Consider the following 15796-nt stretch of genomic DNA (forward strand, 5'->3'; position numbering starts at 1 on the left):
TGTGCCATAAATATCTCTTTTTGATGAAAAAAGATTAAAATCTTGATTTTCCTTTATTCCATGGAATAGCCTTTGTGACAGTGATGCCCAACAAAAAGTTTATGTTCTGCTAATTGCAGGGCTACAGAAAACTCTGTACATGAACAGAGTTGCAGAGCTTCCTGTTCCTCTTGAAATACCTTAATAGAATAATTACTTTGCCAATTATTACAAATTAGCCCTGCTTAAAAAGAATCCCCCCATTTTTAGTCCGAATTTTCAAGGAAAAAAAGGGGTTGGTCCTTGCTGCTGTTGCACCTCCCACCGGATTTATTACTGCTGCCTGAGCAGATGCACTGGCAAGGTGCACTGTCACAGAGCAGAGGTGCTTGCAGCAGGAGCTGTACCTGTGGAGGTGGGAAAAGTGCCATCATAAGAACAGTGTCAAAAGAGTTGGGTATGTGTAGGATGAGTTGGAATTCCTGCATTCCTAGGATGAGGAAATGAGATGCTGGAGAGATTTCAAACCTTTTTATTCCTCCAAATAAAATCCTCTTTTTTTTTGATTCTTTGTTCTTCTAGAGTACGGCAGAGGAATAGTGATTACAGTCTCCCTGTGCAATTCCATCTTTCTAGCCACAGACATTTTGGGAGGAAGATATAATTAATCTTTCTCTTGTGCACTTGGGAATGCCTTGGGATATTCTCCAACTCTCATGTTCAGCAGATACCTTTGTTCCCCAGGGGGAATTTATTCACTGCCACAAATCACTCACTTTGAACATCCTAATCAATACATATCAGGAGAGTTTGAATAAATTATGTTGGGGATCTCTGGTGAATAATTCTTCTCCTAAAAGGAAACAAACTGTCCTTGAGAAGGTATGCATCATGTGTAATTCCAGAGGAGAACTGAAAAAATGACAGAGATGCCTGGATACCTGGTTCACTACAGCAGCTACTCTTCAGTGTGAATTTTAGGCAATAATAAAACAAAAAGACAGAAGATACTCAGGTTTTTAGTGTAATGGCAGAGGTTGTTCTTTCAACCATAACAGCAAAAGTAGTCTCATTTGCATAGGCCTTGCTGACATTAAAGCCCTGGATGAACCAAGAGTATAACAGATCACCTTCTCAGCCTCAATAGGTCATGAAACAGTCTGCAGTCTTGAACTGCTGAATGAGAAGTAGGTGGAGACAGAGACAGAATAATTAGAAGTGCCAAAGTGGCTGGCGTTCCTGATTAGTGCAAGAACACCCAGGCTCACCACACCTCTGCAAAGGAAGAACACCTACAATAGAGTCAACAGAGTATTTGCATTTACCACTAAATAAGAACATCAGAATTTGGCCTTTCAGCACTAAAATTTCAATTCATTAATACAAATAATAGTTTCAATGCAGGCAATTAAAACAATGAGTGATAAGAATAGGAAAGTACTCACTCCAGTAAAATTATTCTTCTGCATTAATTTGAATTTGAAAAGAACACAAAGCTGATAGAAGTGACAATGGACTTCTTGAGCATCTTTTCTGGTTCTGTAACATAAATTAACTTGCACAAAAATTACAATTTCAATTCAATGGTAATCTGCCTTACTTAAATATCTGTGTTCATTTCAGATGATTGAAATAACTCTGCAAAACTTCTGACCTTTAATTATAACAACTCCAGTCGAAGTATTTTGGGCATTACTTGCAGAATAGCACCTTTTCATTGCACCAAGATCTTTTCTACCTGCTGTTTCCTATGAGGCACTTCCAGTAACAGGACTTCAGTGATACATTGCAGGGTTTAGAGAGTGAGGGAAAAGCAGTACATCAGAGGAGACAAATCTTGCAAATGCTCCCAGCATTTGGGAAATGATGAATCATGGCATCAGTAGCAGAAGCAATCTAATGTTGAACTGAACAAATCTGAGAGGAGAGGGGAGAATTCCTCCAACCACAAACTTAGAACATAACTAGCAAACTCTGTCCACCACTACCACAACATCAGAAACCTTTGGTGTTGCAAAAATTCTGTTTTCCAGTAGTCACAGGGAAACTTTGATTTGGCAGAACATTACATGTTGTTCAGTAATTTGCAGCAAGACACAACTGTTTACTTGTGCGTATTCTTTTGTATTTTTTAACTATCTGCTGTGAGCAGCAATACTTAATTTGAGTCTTTCTTTTCCGGGAAGAATGTACAGTCATAGTTGGGAGTATTATTGAGTAATGTACAAGTGTTTCAGGATAGAGCAGATTATTTTGAAGTTTTGTTTATGGATAAATAATTCACATGTAAGATACCTGGTGTGCTCACCAGAACCTGAGCAAGAGTGTCCAGCAACATCATCTGAACAATTTTTCATAAGCCATTTTTTGTTTCAGCTGAATTAGCTTTCCTGTCAGAACACATGTTACTAGTGGAGCACACAACTTCTAGGTTTTCCTCATTTTCATTAACTAGATTCAGATTATCTGTAATGATTAATCAACTTGAAAAGAACTGCCTGCAACATGCCTTTAAGCACTTCCTGCTTGTGATTGAAAGCACTGTCTTGACATGGGAGGGAAGGGCTGGAAGATGTATTTACATAAAAATAGAAAGAAAATCTCCCTCATGTTATAGATTCCTGCCTCCTGCAATAAGAATTGCTTGTGGAGTTGTCTCAGCCCATTCTGGGGGACCTTATTCCTGCAGTTCCCTATGTGGAACAGCATCCTTCTGTGGGCTGGAAGCAGGGATGGAGCCTGTTGGGTTTGAAGGAGAGAGGACGTGGAGGGATCTCACAAGGGATGTTGACCTCAGACAGGCACCGGTCCAGAGACGACAAAGCAGTAGTTGAAACTGTCACCCCAGCCTTAGGTGAAGAAAGGAGCAGGTCATCGTCCACTGAGAGCTGGAAGCCTGGAAATGGGAAAGGCTAATAAAGAAGTTTCAGATATTCTTTAGATATTTTGACAGGAGTCAAATTTGCTATTTGAAAAGGAAGGTAGGGAGAAGCATTATGTTTCCAGAAGTAGGTGGTACTAAAGAATCTGTTGGTTTTTGTTATTTTTAACAACTCAAGTAGAGGTGGCTAATGACCTATGGTATGCTCAAACTAGGAGCAGTACACAAAAATGAGCCCTAGAAACAAAAAAATTTTTAATATGATGTTACATGCAGGTACAAATGGAGTTATGGACTGGTCTAGATTTCAAAGGTAATTTGGGGAAGGTGAATTGAGATACAAAACCCCCTAGGACTGTAGTTTGAGACAAATCCCTTGGTTTACTGAAAGATGCCTGATTGATTCTTATCAATATGTTTAAGAGGCAAAGGAAGGGCCTCTGCCTGAAATTTTGAATGATAAACAGGACTTTTACTTTCTACTTCAGGTCTATTTCCAAATGCATTTTATTTATGTCCTCTTTTCCACAATGTCAAAGTCTACCAAGAGCAGCACCCCACAAACAGCATGAGTATGCCTGGCCAGTGTAGAAAAACCAGAGGAACTATTGTTGGATTTTGCCCTTAGGATGACTCTGCAAATTTTAGGAAATGCAATGAGCAGAAGAATGCTTCGTCGTAGTCCAAGACAGCCCTGAAATAAAAGATGAATGGATTATTAACTGCAGATATATGGAGTGCTCCAATGTTGAATGCTGATGCACAGTTAGTGCTGACAGTATTTTAGAGAGAGAAAAGCAGTAGATGGTAACAAGTAACTAGAAACAGAGTTGTCCAGGTGACTTTTACCCCACAAGAGGACAGCTAGATAACAAACAGAAGAGGTAACTAAAACCTGCAGCACAACTGGGGGAAGTATTCCTGTTAGGGCTTATATCTGTTATATCTTTTCTTTTTGTCTGTGAGCTGTTCTCCCTTGAGAAGCAGCTTCAGGTGGCCTCCAGTGGAATGGTAGCCCAGGGACCTCTGCCCCGCCATGCTCTGTGTGTCACGTGTGCCTGCCCCTTCAGCCTCATCTGTTCCACATCTGTGAGCTCCTCTCCAACAGCACAGGGCAGTTCTTCTCCAGAGGTTGTCTCCAAGCATAACCAAATAGTTCCACTTTTTTGTTCTCGTTGTCTGTAATGTGGAATGAAGCCACTCCAAGAGATGTGTATTAGAACCAGCAAGGACTGTCAGAGTGGCATTAGGCATTCTGACTTGTGTCAAGTGTGCTGGGAAGAAATGCTGTTTTGCTGTTTCAGTTGTGCATTCACTGAATGTACTAAAACTTTGCAAGAGGCATGAGTCAAATATAAAACATAACAGGGAAGAACAATTTCGTTTGAGAGCTCTTGAAACAAAGCAGTAGTCTCTTTATTGAGATATATTGTGTTTAATGTTCCTCTCTGAAGCCTCTGTTCTTACTTGTCATTGCACTTAGTTGCACACCATTCAGATATCAACAAGGAAAGGCATAAAAGTAGAACTCTGAGGCTGCACAGTTGTGTTAAATATTCCTCTTTTTTTTCTCAAAGGATGAGGATTTATTTAGCTGTAGCAAATGTAATGGTTTTTACTTTGTGAAAAACTACAGTGTCAGTGGATCCTCTGCTCCACATCGTGAAACCTTAGAAACCACTACTATGAAACAACCTTATGTTTAGTGCTTAAAACACAGATAGCTTTGCAGTAAAAAAAATTAATTTCATTCAGCTTTCTATGATTAATGTATTTTAGGTTATTTTTCTAAAATCTTTTATACCTAAGGTTTTTAGAGTATCTTCAGAGATGTCATCTTCTTCAGACTGAGAGCCTCATCGTCACTTTGCTTCAAATTAGATAATTTTTTAAGATTCAGTACAGAAAGTACTACAATAATATGGATTTTTTAAAAGTCCTATAATACAGAACATGTTGTATTTTTCATAAGAGGAAAGATAGGTCTTGGTCCATAACAAGCTCTGCTTGCTACAGTGCCCTAATTTCCAATTCGTTCACTCAACTAAAGCTTATTCTCAACTAAAGCATTATTCTTTTATTGTAAAGGCGTTTAGAAGAAAATATACTAGAAATTGCTATGATAGATATTTAAAGTAGCTGATTCCATATTGCATATAAATATAGAACATACTCTACTTTTTGACTCAAAAGAATCAGCTGAGGCAAGTTAAAACAGAACATAAGAATTTTGACCTGAAATGAGTGCTTGATACGGCCCTACAGATGGAAAACTTTAAATTATTATGTCTTATGTGACTAAAAAAAGAAAATGAAACATTTTTTCTAGTTTTTGCCTTTTTTAAGAAGAGGCTTAGGTAGTTGTTTCTAATATTAAGCTTCCACCTTAGCCTGCTGCAAAGCTTGGTAGTTTCAACCATATTTTCTAGGTTTTTTTTGTTTCTCTTCCCTGAAGTACATGATGAAATTGCACAATTGACAGGACTGAATCTAGGCTAAATACTCCTGACATAGGGAAATAAAGCCACAGCTCTGCTAAACTCAATGTAGTTGGGCTATTCTCCCTCCACACCCTTTTCCAGCAACAATCTTTCTTCTTTGCCTGGATGACTGAAGGTAGTTCCTGGATCACATTTGTGGCTGGAAAAACCAGAAATATGTTATTCTGTGATGGGTTATCAAGAGCTCAAAGCTCTTCACCATTCATCTCATTTCTGACTTCTCATGTTGATTTCCCAACAGATGATCTTTGCTGTGTCTGCCTTTCTCTCTCCACTAATTTCTTGTATGTCATTCAATTTCAACCAAAAGACAGGTCACACTTTCAAAGACAATCTCAAAGGCAGAAAATTAAGCCAGGTTCCTGGAAAAAATCGAACTGCCAAGTAAAGGAAAGAGGTCCTACTAAAGCTTTTGTGCAGAGAATCACAGCTGAGTAGCTGGGAGAGGACAAATTGTGGGGAAGGCAGAGTTGCAGATAGCTGGATGGGTCAGATCTGCCATGCCCATAGTTCTTTTTAACCCACGTAATGCTGTGCTTAAACATACAGTGAACAGACTTCCCAGAGCTCCTCCTGCACAGTTCTTTTAAATTAAAACATTACCTTGTCATCTTATTATTGTAGACATATTTTTATTAAATACAGCAAAATCCCCCTACCTAAGTATATTTCACTGGGTAAGGGATATATAAAGATACCTCTTTCTAAAAAGTTCCGTATTTTTTTTGTTTGTTTGTTCCTTACGTTATGAAATGCTGGGTGAAAGATTCCTCTGAACTTCCCTCGTGGAATCTGTCGTGTGTAGCAGTAAACAAGGACATCAGGCTGTACTGCCAGTGAGCAGAGCTTTTATGGGAGGAGGGATGCTAGACCAGACATTCACATTAATCTCCACTCAGTCATGTGACAGCAGTGTTTTAAGAGGTCTTGTCTGCTGATCCTCAAAAATTTATTTTTTTTAAGTCAATTCGCCTTATCTCATTGCATGCTCTGGTGGAAGAGCTACTATAAGACCTTGCTGTGCAGTAACACAGCAAGTGATGGGAGTCTGTGCTAATGCTCAGCATAAGAGCAGAGAGCCTGTAAATGTATGGATATGACTGTAGAAATGAAACTTTCATACAAAATTTACATGTTTCCAGAGATTTCAAAGGTTTTAAGTTTTCACAGCATGTTTTCAGTCTCTTGTGGTTTAGCATATTTTTTTTTTTACATTGGTATAATAAAAAGATAAAGAAAAATCATGAACTTCATATTAGAGGAGAATACTTGTAAGTTCCATCCTCTAAACTTTATAAAAACAAAGTTTTAAAAGTTGACCTTTTATGTAAGACTCTTTTGTAATTCAGTTATAAGTGATATTCAAAAAGTTTTCTGTGTTTGGATGTATTTTGCTCTTTTCTGGTCATCAAATAATTTGCAATTCTTTTTCTCTTCTTAAGCTTTGAAAAAGTGCAGTAGCACCACAGCCTTCCCTAGGCACATATTGCTTCAATTGCTTTTCATAGAAAGAAAAGGGTGAACAAATTAAATTCTGGAATATCACTTACGATTGTTGTTCGTCCTTCAAATAAAATATCCTTTCTAAGAAGGAAAAATGATGGATTCTTTCTATCAAATTTTTTATTTAGCATTTGTAGAAATTATAGATAAAATAACTCATATGCTTGGTAGGGTGAAAAATGAGGGGGAAAAAAAGGAATAAAAACTTCTATATTGTTTTTTAATATTAAATTTTCCATACAGCAATTACTGTCAGGTTCTGCAGGAAGACATAGTTTTTCTTTACTGTTGGAAAATATGAAAATATATGCACAGCTTGCTATAAAAAATTTGTTTACTGGGATGATTGGTATTTTTTATTTTCAAACTGACACATTAAAAATGACCACAGGAAAAGAAAAGAAAGGAGAAGAAATAATTGGGTTTTGTTTTCTTTTTCTGAACCTCCATATATTCCCTCCAACACACAACATGCTAGTTTTCCACAGTGGTTTCAGAACATCTTAAGCTGTCTGCCTCATGTGGTACTTTGGAAATTTCTGTGAACTGAGAGATAGCACTTAGACTTTTAATCATTACGTGTATAATTTAGACTTACATCTTTTTACTTCACACTTGCACCATACTTCTGTGTTTAGGAGAGGGAGACTGTGCTACAAACGTTCACCAGTGAGTAGCTGCGAAGAAACCTATTCTTCCAGGCAAGCTAACAAACAAGACACCAGCGAGGATTCAGGCAGCTGAGGCAGATACTCAAGTGATGAGGTACACAAAGGAGGCTGCAGCTTTCTGCATGGGAATCCTTCCAGCAAGAGAAGGGATAAAATGAGGACAAGAGAAAGGAAACTTGCTTTCCCTCACTGAAAAGACAGGAAGCTCTCGAATGCTCTTATAATGGCAAGGGGATTTAACCTGGAAGTCTGATTTTGCTTTTTTCTCCACAAATCTGTTTTTATTTTCTGTGCTGCCTAGTGAGTTGTAGTGAGTCTTGCTGCAGCAGCATTAGGCACACATCTGCCAGCTATATTGCTCTGCAGGTTTTTGGTTTCACAGCAGAGAGGGCAGACACCTTAGCCAGGCAAATAATGTGACCTCAGAAGAGGGAAGGAGGCCATGGGAAAGGAACTGAGCTAGGACACTGGTACAAATCAGGAGGAGGCAGACGGTCCCATGGAAGCCTGTCACTCTGCTATTGGCTGAGTGCATCCTGTACCACTGGGTTGTTGCAGGTGAGTAGAAATCAAAGCTTGCAGAGCACAGTGTCATAATTTTTAAAAACCTGTGGTGTTTTTTTCTGCTGTCAGAGAACCTTAGACGCAAACAGCTTCAGGGCCTAGACCAGTAGCTTCCACCACACAGATGTGTGTAGGGCTTGGGGTGAGGCTTGTCTTTTCCATGAGATCTAGGTTGACTTTTTATATATTTGACCGCATAAATGTTGTTGCTGAAATGTTCACTTTGATAACATATCAATATAGTTCAAGACAAACAGTGGCTGAAAGCTGTGTGCCTGTTCTTCTATGCATCAAAAAGCGCCTCCCATTAGAAGTTTGGCTTCTCAAGCCATATAGTTTTTGTTGTCTCTGACATCCACTCCAATTTCTTGTTCCAAAATGGTCCTGACCCAGGTTTTATTCAGGTAAATTCATATCTTCCATCCCTAGTTTTTCACTGTCTTTCTGTTTTCCCACTCTAGTCAACTGCCCTTTTTATTTCATGCCAGTTTTCCCTTGTAACTTGCAGAACAGCAGAAAGAGATAAAAGAGCCATTGATAGCTTCTCCCAGTGACTGTCCTGTGCTGATGGCTGTGATCAGTCTCCCAGCTCTCTCTGCACTGGTGAAGCCTCAGCCATGTCTCAAAACCAGCTGTAAGGGACACAGAGCCTGGGGAAGGGAGAGCACCAATTACAGCATGTAGCAAAGCCTTGAGGAAGTATGTGTCCACAGCACTCACTCCAGCACATCCATATATCCATGAATCCTTCTGAGAGTAAAGGCAAAGGGCCACATTCTTTTTGTAAGGGGGAAACCCTCATGAGTGATAGACCATGAAGGAAGGACGTGATGCTTAGTATCAGCAGATGGAAAAATGAGTGTTGCTATATGCAATATGCAGGTAAACAAAATAGCATTTAACACTGAACAAGCAAATACAGTGAAAGATTCAGACAGTAGAAATACAGGATTTCAGCCAAAAATAAACCTTCTCCAAGCATAGTAGCCACAGGTTGTTCTAACAGCATATGCCAGCATGGGGGAAAAGAACACATCCCTTGCACAGAGTAGAACTGGTTTCTCATTCCTCAGACCAGCAAGCATCAGGACTGTCTATAAAAGCACAAGTAGCAGGAGTTTTCTGTGAGTTTAACAAAAGTAGCACAGCTTGTGGGAGAGAAGTGGAGATTCCTTACAGCTGAGTATGCACCAGCCTGGCCACTCTCTGCCAAGGGCAAATATTTCGTTAGTTCTATGGTCATGAAGTTCATAGAAACTGTAATGTGAGCAGAACATGGTAGCTGGACAAGCCCTACCCCTGGCTTTCATTCTGGAAGCAGCTTATCTGAATGTAGTGCTTGCATTCACCTTCTCCCACTGTTCCAAGCCATCAGAAAGACTTTAAGTCTGTTTCTATTTCATGCCACCTTCTGCTCCTCTCCCTCTGTTACACCATATTAACCAAATACCTTCTCTACACCAAACTAATATCTTATTTTTTTAATACTTATTATTGTATTTTAATTTTTTTCTTTTGAGGGTGGCTGAGGAAAGGAGGACTGGAACACACAGAGATCATGGCAGAAGATATCTCAGAAGTCAGTCAGTGTAACTAAAATTAGCATGACTTCCAAGTATTGAGTTATTTTAAAAAGCCTACAGTCAGGAAGCCTTTTTGAAGATCCTTCTGTTCAAATTTCAGACTTTCATTTTGAAAAGGAAATTGAAAAAATAAAAGGCCTTTGAAGTAGAGGATGCAAGTCTTCACCTTTCAGTGAAAATGTGGATTCTGTCATTTCAGAGACTAGAACCATGTCCAATGTAGTTTCAGAAAAGCTCTTCTTACATTAAAAAAGATTTCCTAATCCTTTCCTTTGTCTTTCAGGCCTTAGTAGCATGTGCACCATAAACTAAATTTATGTTCACTTATTTGATTAAAAGCTGCCATTTCTGCAGATGAAAATTTTCCAGAATGGTCTTATCTGCAGAAAAAGTAGTTCATCAACAATAAAGCTTGTTTGACACTTGGATCACACCTGCAAATCTGTTTAGCCTATGCTGGCTACAAATTCTTGTGCTATGATTATGACTTTTTTCTTAAATTTGTGCTGAAATTTGTACAGAATCTTTGCAGTTCTAACATAACCCCCAAATGACAGCTGGCTTTTTATACAGAGAAAAGGCTTTGAGCACAGGAAAACCTATTTAGAAATTACAAAATGCTAATGCATAAAAGGAAGTTCTCTGGGCTCTCAAGTGTCTTCTTAGTATCCTCTTCGCGAGGAATGTCAGAGACTTTAACAAAACACTTCTTTTCAGCAATATGTCAAGGTCTGTATTTCCCCACTGTAAGGAAATTATCTTCTCAGCTAAAGTATACTGGCTTCACGTGTGTAAGTCAGTGGAAGCCATGCTAGCTATAATGAATAGGTATATAGATGTCATGTAAACAGGATTCTTAGATGTTTTTCAAACACTTATGGATAAAAGCAATACACTTACAAATAAATAAAAGGTTTCCTGATGAGTTTTACATTTTCCTTTTTATAAAATGTTCCTGAAGATTGTAAAGTGCTCTTAATCATAATTTTAGTGCAGCTTCTTAAAAACCACATGCAGCCATCTCAAACATTTCAATAATGCATTAATGTCAGGTTTAATGTTTTCTTACTGAATAGTAATGTCTGATTCAGAAGCACAAAAGCACAAATGCATATCTACTTGATGATGCAAAGATTTAAGCAAGGCTTCTTCAGGATGCCAAGTTCACATAATAACATAATAAAAAGAAATCTCAGACATCCTTTATGAGTACAGAATCTGTCTGGTAAAGTCATAAAAAAAAGAATATTACTGTACAAAAGACAAGGATTTCATAGTGTTCAGCCAAATTGCACAGTTTCAATTTGAATGAATATTTTGCATGAGAGTATTCTACACTAAATAAAACATTTAATGTCTGAAACCGTTCTGCCAGTTTTCCACTAGATTTTATTTTCTTTTTATCCTATCCCTATAATGGATAGAATGTCCACTTTATGTCTTTCTCTGGGCTTGCTATAAAAGGCTTTAGAAAGAGTCCTACATCTCTAGGCCAAAAGACCTGACAGGAGGAAGATATCTGTACAGCAGTAGTAGATCATTTAAATAATTTTTTTTTGCTGAGTTTCAGTAACTAACAGAAGAGCAAGATATTTTGCTGTAGATACTCAAGTCCTCAGTTCTCCAAAAGCAAAAGTCAGTCGGTGCAATAACATGTTCTCTGAGCCAACAGGTATTCAAAACCTATGATGTCAAAAGTTCAAGATAACTCAACTGCACTTCTGGTAGATTTCTTCATCTCCATTACTTCGTATGAATTTATTTGTGAGGTAATGAATGACTTTCAGGATTTAGTAACAAAAAGAGAATGTACCCATGTCGAGGTCTCCCTTGTGCAGAGTGAGTAGTATGAATACCATTGCTGCAAGTGATCAGCAGCACTCAGAAGGGTGCCTATGGTTCTGCTGTCTTGATTTTGCTGCTCACTCAGCATAGCAAGGAGTGTATGGAAATCTTTGTAGCTCAGAGACATCTGGTAAAATCTTGTGGTCTGTCTTCATTTAGCTTGTGGTACCTTTAAAACACTCCTCCAGATGAATGAAGACAGCACAAATAAAAAATCGATGTTGTGTTAGGGCTGTCTTTGCATTGCAAGTGCAGAACATGCATCAGTGGTATTATTTAACTGGCAACTATATCCAGACTGTGTTGCATGCTTCTGTTACTCTAGAATGTCTGTTCTTAAAAAACCTGTGGATTTAAAACAAAGAGCACATCGCAGATCATTAGATGTGTCACATTGCAGTATTCTCTGAGGGTTTTTGCTTAGTGTTTCAAGTTAAAAAGTGGTCTATACATTAAAAATGAAAACTGACTATTTGGGAAAAAAAAAAAAAAAGCAACAGTATTTCAGGATTACCTTTGTCACTCTCCTGCTGATTGTTTTAGGAAACTACAACCCAAGCAACCAATCAAAATCTTGTAAAGGCCATCCACTTATCCTCAAACAACTCATTAAAGAAATTCAAGGAAGTGTTAATGTAGCTCTGTTCTAATAAACTTTGAGATTTTCCAAATATATGGAATGTATTCTAAAATGGTAGTTTGAAGTCTTAAATCCATAGGATACAAAGCTTTCTTCAGTGTATATTTTGGTTCTTATGGTGAAGCGTGGATGGCTCTTAAATGGATATTGCATACCCTAATATTTAGGTTTTAAAGGCTTTCAAAATCCCTAAACTGAAAAACAATCCTTGTTAGGAATCAAGTGAATCCTAGTAAAGACAGTGGAAACAAGTATGGTTAAGAGATTGATAGAGTCACATCAGGGTCTGAAATAAACTGGTATAAGATATGAATTTGTATAACTACATGGTTGAGGTTTTGGCCCTTTATTTTCCAAGTCAAAAGAAGTAAAGCAATGTGGGAGAACTGATGTGATAGATCACAAAAAAGGTATTTTAAGGGCCAAGTTTCTTGCCTTCAGTGTAAATCACCCTATATATCTTTAAGTCATTGACTTTTGCAAAGTGATCTTTCTTGCCTATTGCAAAGTTTGAAAAAGGACAGATTGCTCTAGCTGATTCTGCACCAATTCTGTCGCAAAATCTTAGCCATTATGTGTCCTGCCTGCAACAAAAGACAAAATGCCACTTCCTTGCTGTATAAAATGGTGAATGTTTATCCTCACCCTTACATGATCTCTCTCTTTCAAAACAGCCATTAGATAATGGTTCCAGAAGATAGGATAGAAACTCTTTTCAATCCCCTGTGGAGTTTCAAGATTTTTTCTGGTTTCATAGTGAAGGAGCTTCTCCAAGGAATGCCTTCTCAATGCTAAGAGAGGGGCAGAAATTATTACAGGGAGATCATGTGGAAGGTGAGGCTCCAAAGCAAGCAAAGAGGGCCAGATGGGACAGCGCCAAAGATTTGGAAAATTGCAGTACTGTAATGACAGCCTTTTGAGGCCAGGGGAAGAAAAAAAAAATCTCTTCATCAGAAGAGAGACATCAAATTAAATTATTTAAATTATACTGGCTGTATTTTTTGCCATGTCCAATACCTTGGAAATCTCTGGGGAAAGTGCTTTAAAACCTAACTAAAACTTAGCACTAACCCTACAGGAGGTGGAGAGTCAGGGAAGTGCAACAATTCAGAAATTGCCTTCTTTTCATTTTCTCGAGGTACTCAGTGGAATTAGAAAGGACTGTAGTCTGTATTCAATAGGCCTTGGCAGTTATAAATGTAATAAACCAAATAATTCTTCCATCAGTTATTTCTTTTTCAGCAGTCTTACCAAGACAGTGCTCTGCACACAAGGGGATTTCTGTAATAATTACTCCTGGGAACCCAGTGGAATTGCCTTCCTTAATAGGTAATAGGTAATTACACTATCTAAACACAGAAATAGATCTTTGAGCCATTGGTTCCAGAACTAATAGGAAACCTTACTCCAAATTTCTAAGGGTTTTTTAGTATTCATAATCTTCCAGCATGGCAAGATTAAAGATACACACAGGGTTGCACAGATTTTCTTGCTCTGCAGCTTTTAAGAGCCACCTGTCTCATAACTGGTATAATAAACAGTTGCTGTACCCTTGGATTCCTTTCCTCAGCTACAGAGTAGGGCCAGCAGATGTCCTGCAAAATGAAATCTTCCATGATTATGGAATTGCTCAAAGGGCCATAATACCAACACACCCCCAAGAGAATGAGTCAGTCAAGCAAACTCAAATACTTTTCCTATTTCCTATCAGTACAAATGGAAATCATAACACAGTTAGTAAACCATGCCACGAAATGGAGGCAAAGAACCAGATGCAAAACTAGCAGAAGAAATTCATAGCTGTGACATGATGGTCTGAGAGATGATATGTAGTGTTCCAAGGAGAAAAACCATTCAGTTGGACAAAAGGCCCACCTTCACCACCTGGTACTTTCGCCAAGCTAGAGGGTCTCAGGAAGAATAAAAATGGTGAAAAACCTGAAAGGAAAACTGAGATCTTGGAGACAGTGTGTACTATTTGTACTATTATTCTAGAAGGTCTACTCAGAATCAGTTCACAACATTCTAGTCCTTCACAATTATGTACTAACTTTCACACTTGAGAAAAATTGTTCATCTCATCAGAGTGACTTGCTGAATCAAAGATTCTAAATTTCATTTTTATGCCTTGGACCAAGACACCAAATATAAACCCTCTGTCTACTCAGTCTCTAAATATAGCCAAGAATTAAGATATTCCTGCCTCTGCATCCTAAATAATCTAATGGAATCAATTACTGTTTTGCGTAGATGACATCTGGTATTTGCAAATAAAACATGAAACATGAAATCCAAGCAAAATAAGCATGAAACTAAAGTTTCCACCCATCCAACGACATCCTCAGTAAATGCAATAGTTTTGCATCACAGGCTGGGTTTTTCATACTTCTTATAGACTTCAGCCTAAAGTTCTTTGAGAGAAAGTAAGACAAACAGAAGAACAGGGTTGATGACTTACTTCAGCCACAGTGTAAGCCGGTGAATGCTTCATGTATTCAATGAGAACACTGTTCCATTGCATGAAGTTTCAGCCTCATGCTTTTATTGAGCAGAGCCCCAGACATGCCAAGCAAAATAATTTTCTTTGTACCAGGAGACACAGCAAGGTTCAGCGTGAATAACGTCAGTTGTGGGAAAGAGAGAATCAGAAATGGATCAAATGCAACTTTTCCCACTGTGCCAGTAAGATCTTTCCCCATTATATTTGGAAGCTAAGGATAGTCCAGCTATATAATATCCATATTTACAACCCATTTAAAAATATATTCCATTGTAGCACTTTGCTGACATTGCAATTAATGCTTTATTTTGCTAGAGCCAGAATCTCCCTGCATGTACATACAGGATTTGGGGATGTTGCTCGCTCTTTTTCCTTTCTTCCTTACTTAGGAAAAAAAGTCTTTACTGTGAGAGTGGTGAGTCACTGGAAAAGGTTGCCAAGAGAAGTTATGGGTGCCCAATCCCTGGCAGTGTTCAAAGCCATGTTAGATGAGGCATTGAGCAACCTGGTCTAATGGAAGGTGTCCCTGCTCATGGCAGGGAGATTGGAAGATGATCTTTCATGTCCCTTCCAACCCAGGCCATTCTATGATTCTGACTCTGTGCTTCTTTTTTTCTTTTTTTCTTTTTCCAGTTTCTTTTTTTTTTTTTCAAATACAACCTAAATAGATAAATGTAACTTTACCTGCAATCAAGAACTGCCCTCTTCCTTCACCAAATAATGAATAATGCATGGCCAGAAAAGGGATGGGCTATGTGCCTCCCCATACTCCAAAGCTGCTAGAACTAGCAAAGCAAGCAGCTCTGCTCTAAAGACTGGCTAGACTGGCTCCAAGCAATCTTGGAGGAAGCCATTTCTCCTGAAACACTCTACAATGGAAAGCCATATTTCCTCACCATTCTGTGTCCTGTCAGACTTGCAAACCACTGTTGCCATGCTAGTTCATATTAAAAGATGAATGCTGGAGACTTTTCAGTGGTTGAGGCTGTTGGGCAGGATTGAAAGTGTGACCCATCCCTGTGAAACCCCACTTCTGACTGTCCCTCTCTGCATATTCTGTGTGTTGGGAAATACAGTTGCAGATTTTACCTTTCTGCAACTGCATAATTCCCACACATTTCACCATCAC

At 38.4% G+C, this 15796-nt stretch overlaps 1 protein-coding gene across 3 annotated transcripts in view; it reads left to right on the plus strand.

The window, feature by feature from the left end:
- The window catches only part of RGS17 (regulator of G protein signaling 17), a 71344-nt gene that overhangs the window by 22567 nt on the left and 32981 nt on the right, over positions 1–15796 (plus strand). The window lies entirely within an intron of this gene.

The sequence above is a fragment of the Catharus ustulatus genome, chromosome 3 (assembly GCF_009819885.2).
Source record: "Catharus ustulatus isolate bCatUst1 chromosome 3, bCatUst1.pri.v2, whole genome shotgun sequence".
NCBI classification, from domain to species: domain Eukaryota; kingdom Metazoa; phylum Chordata; class Aves; order Passeriformes; family Turdidae; genus Catharus; species Catharus ustulatus.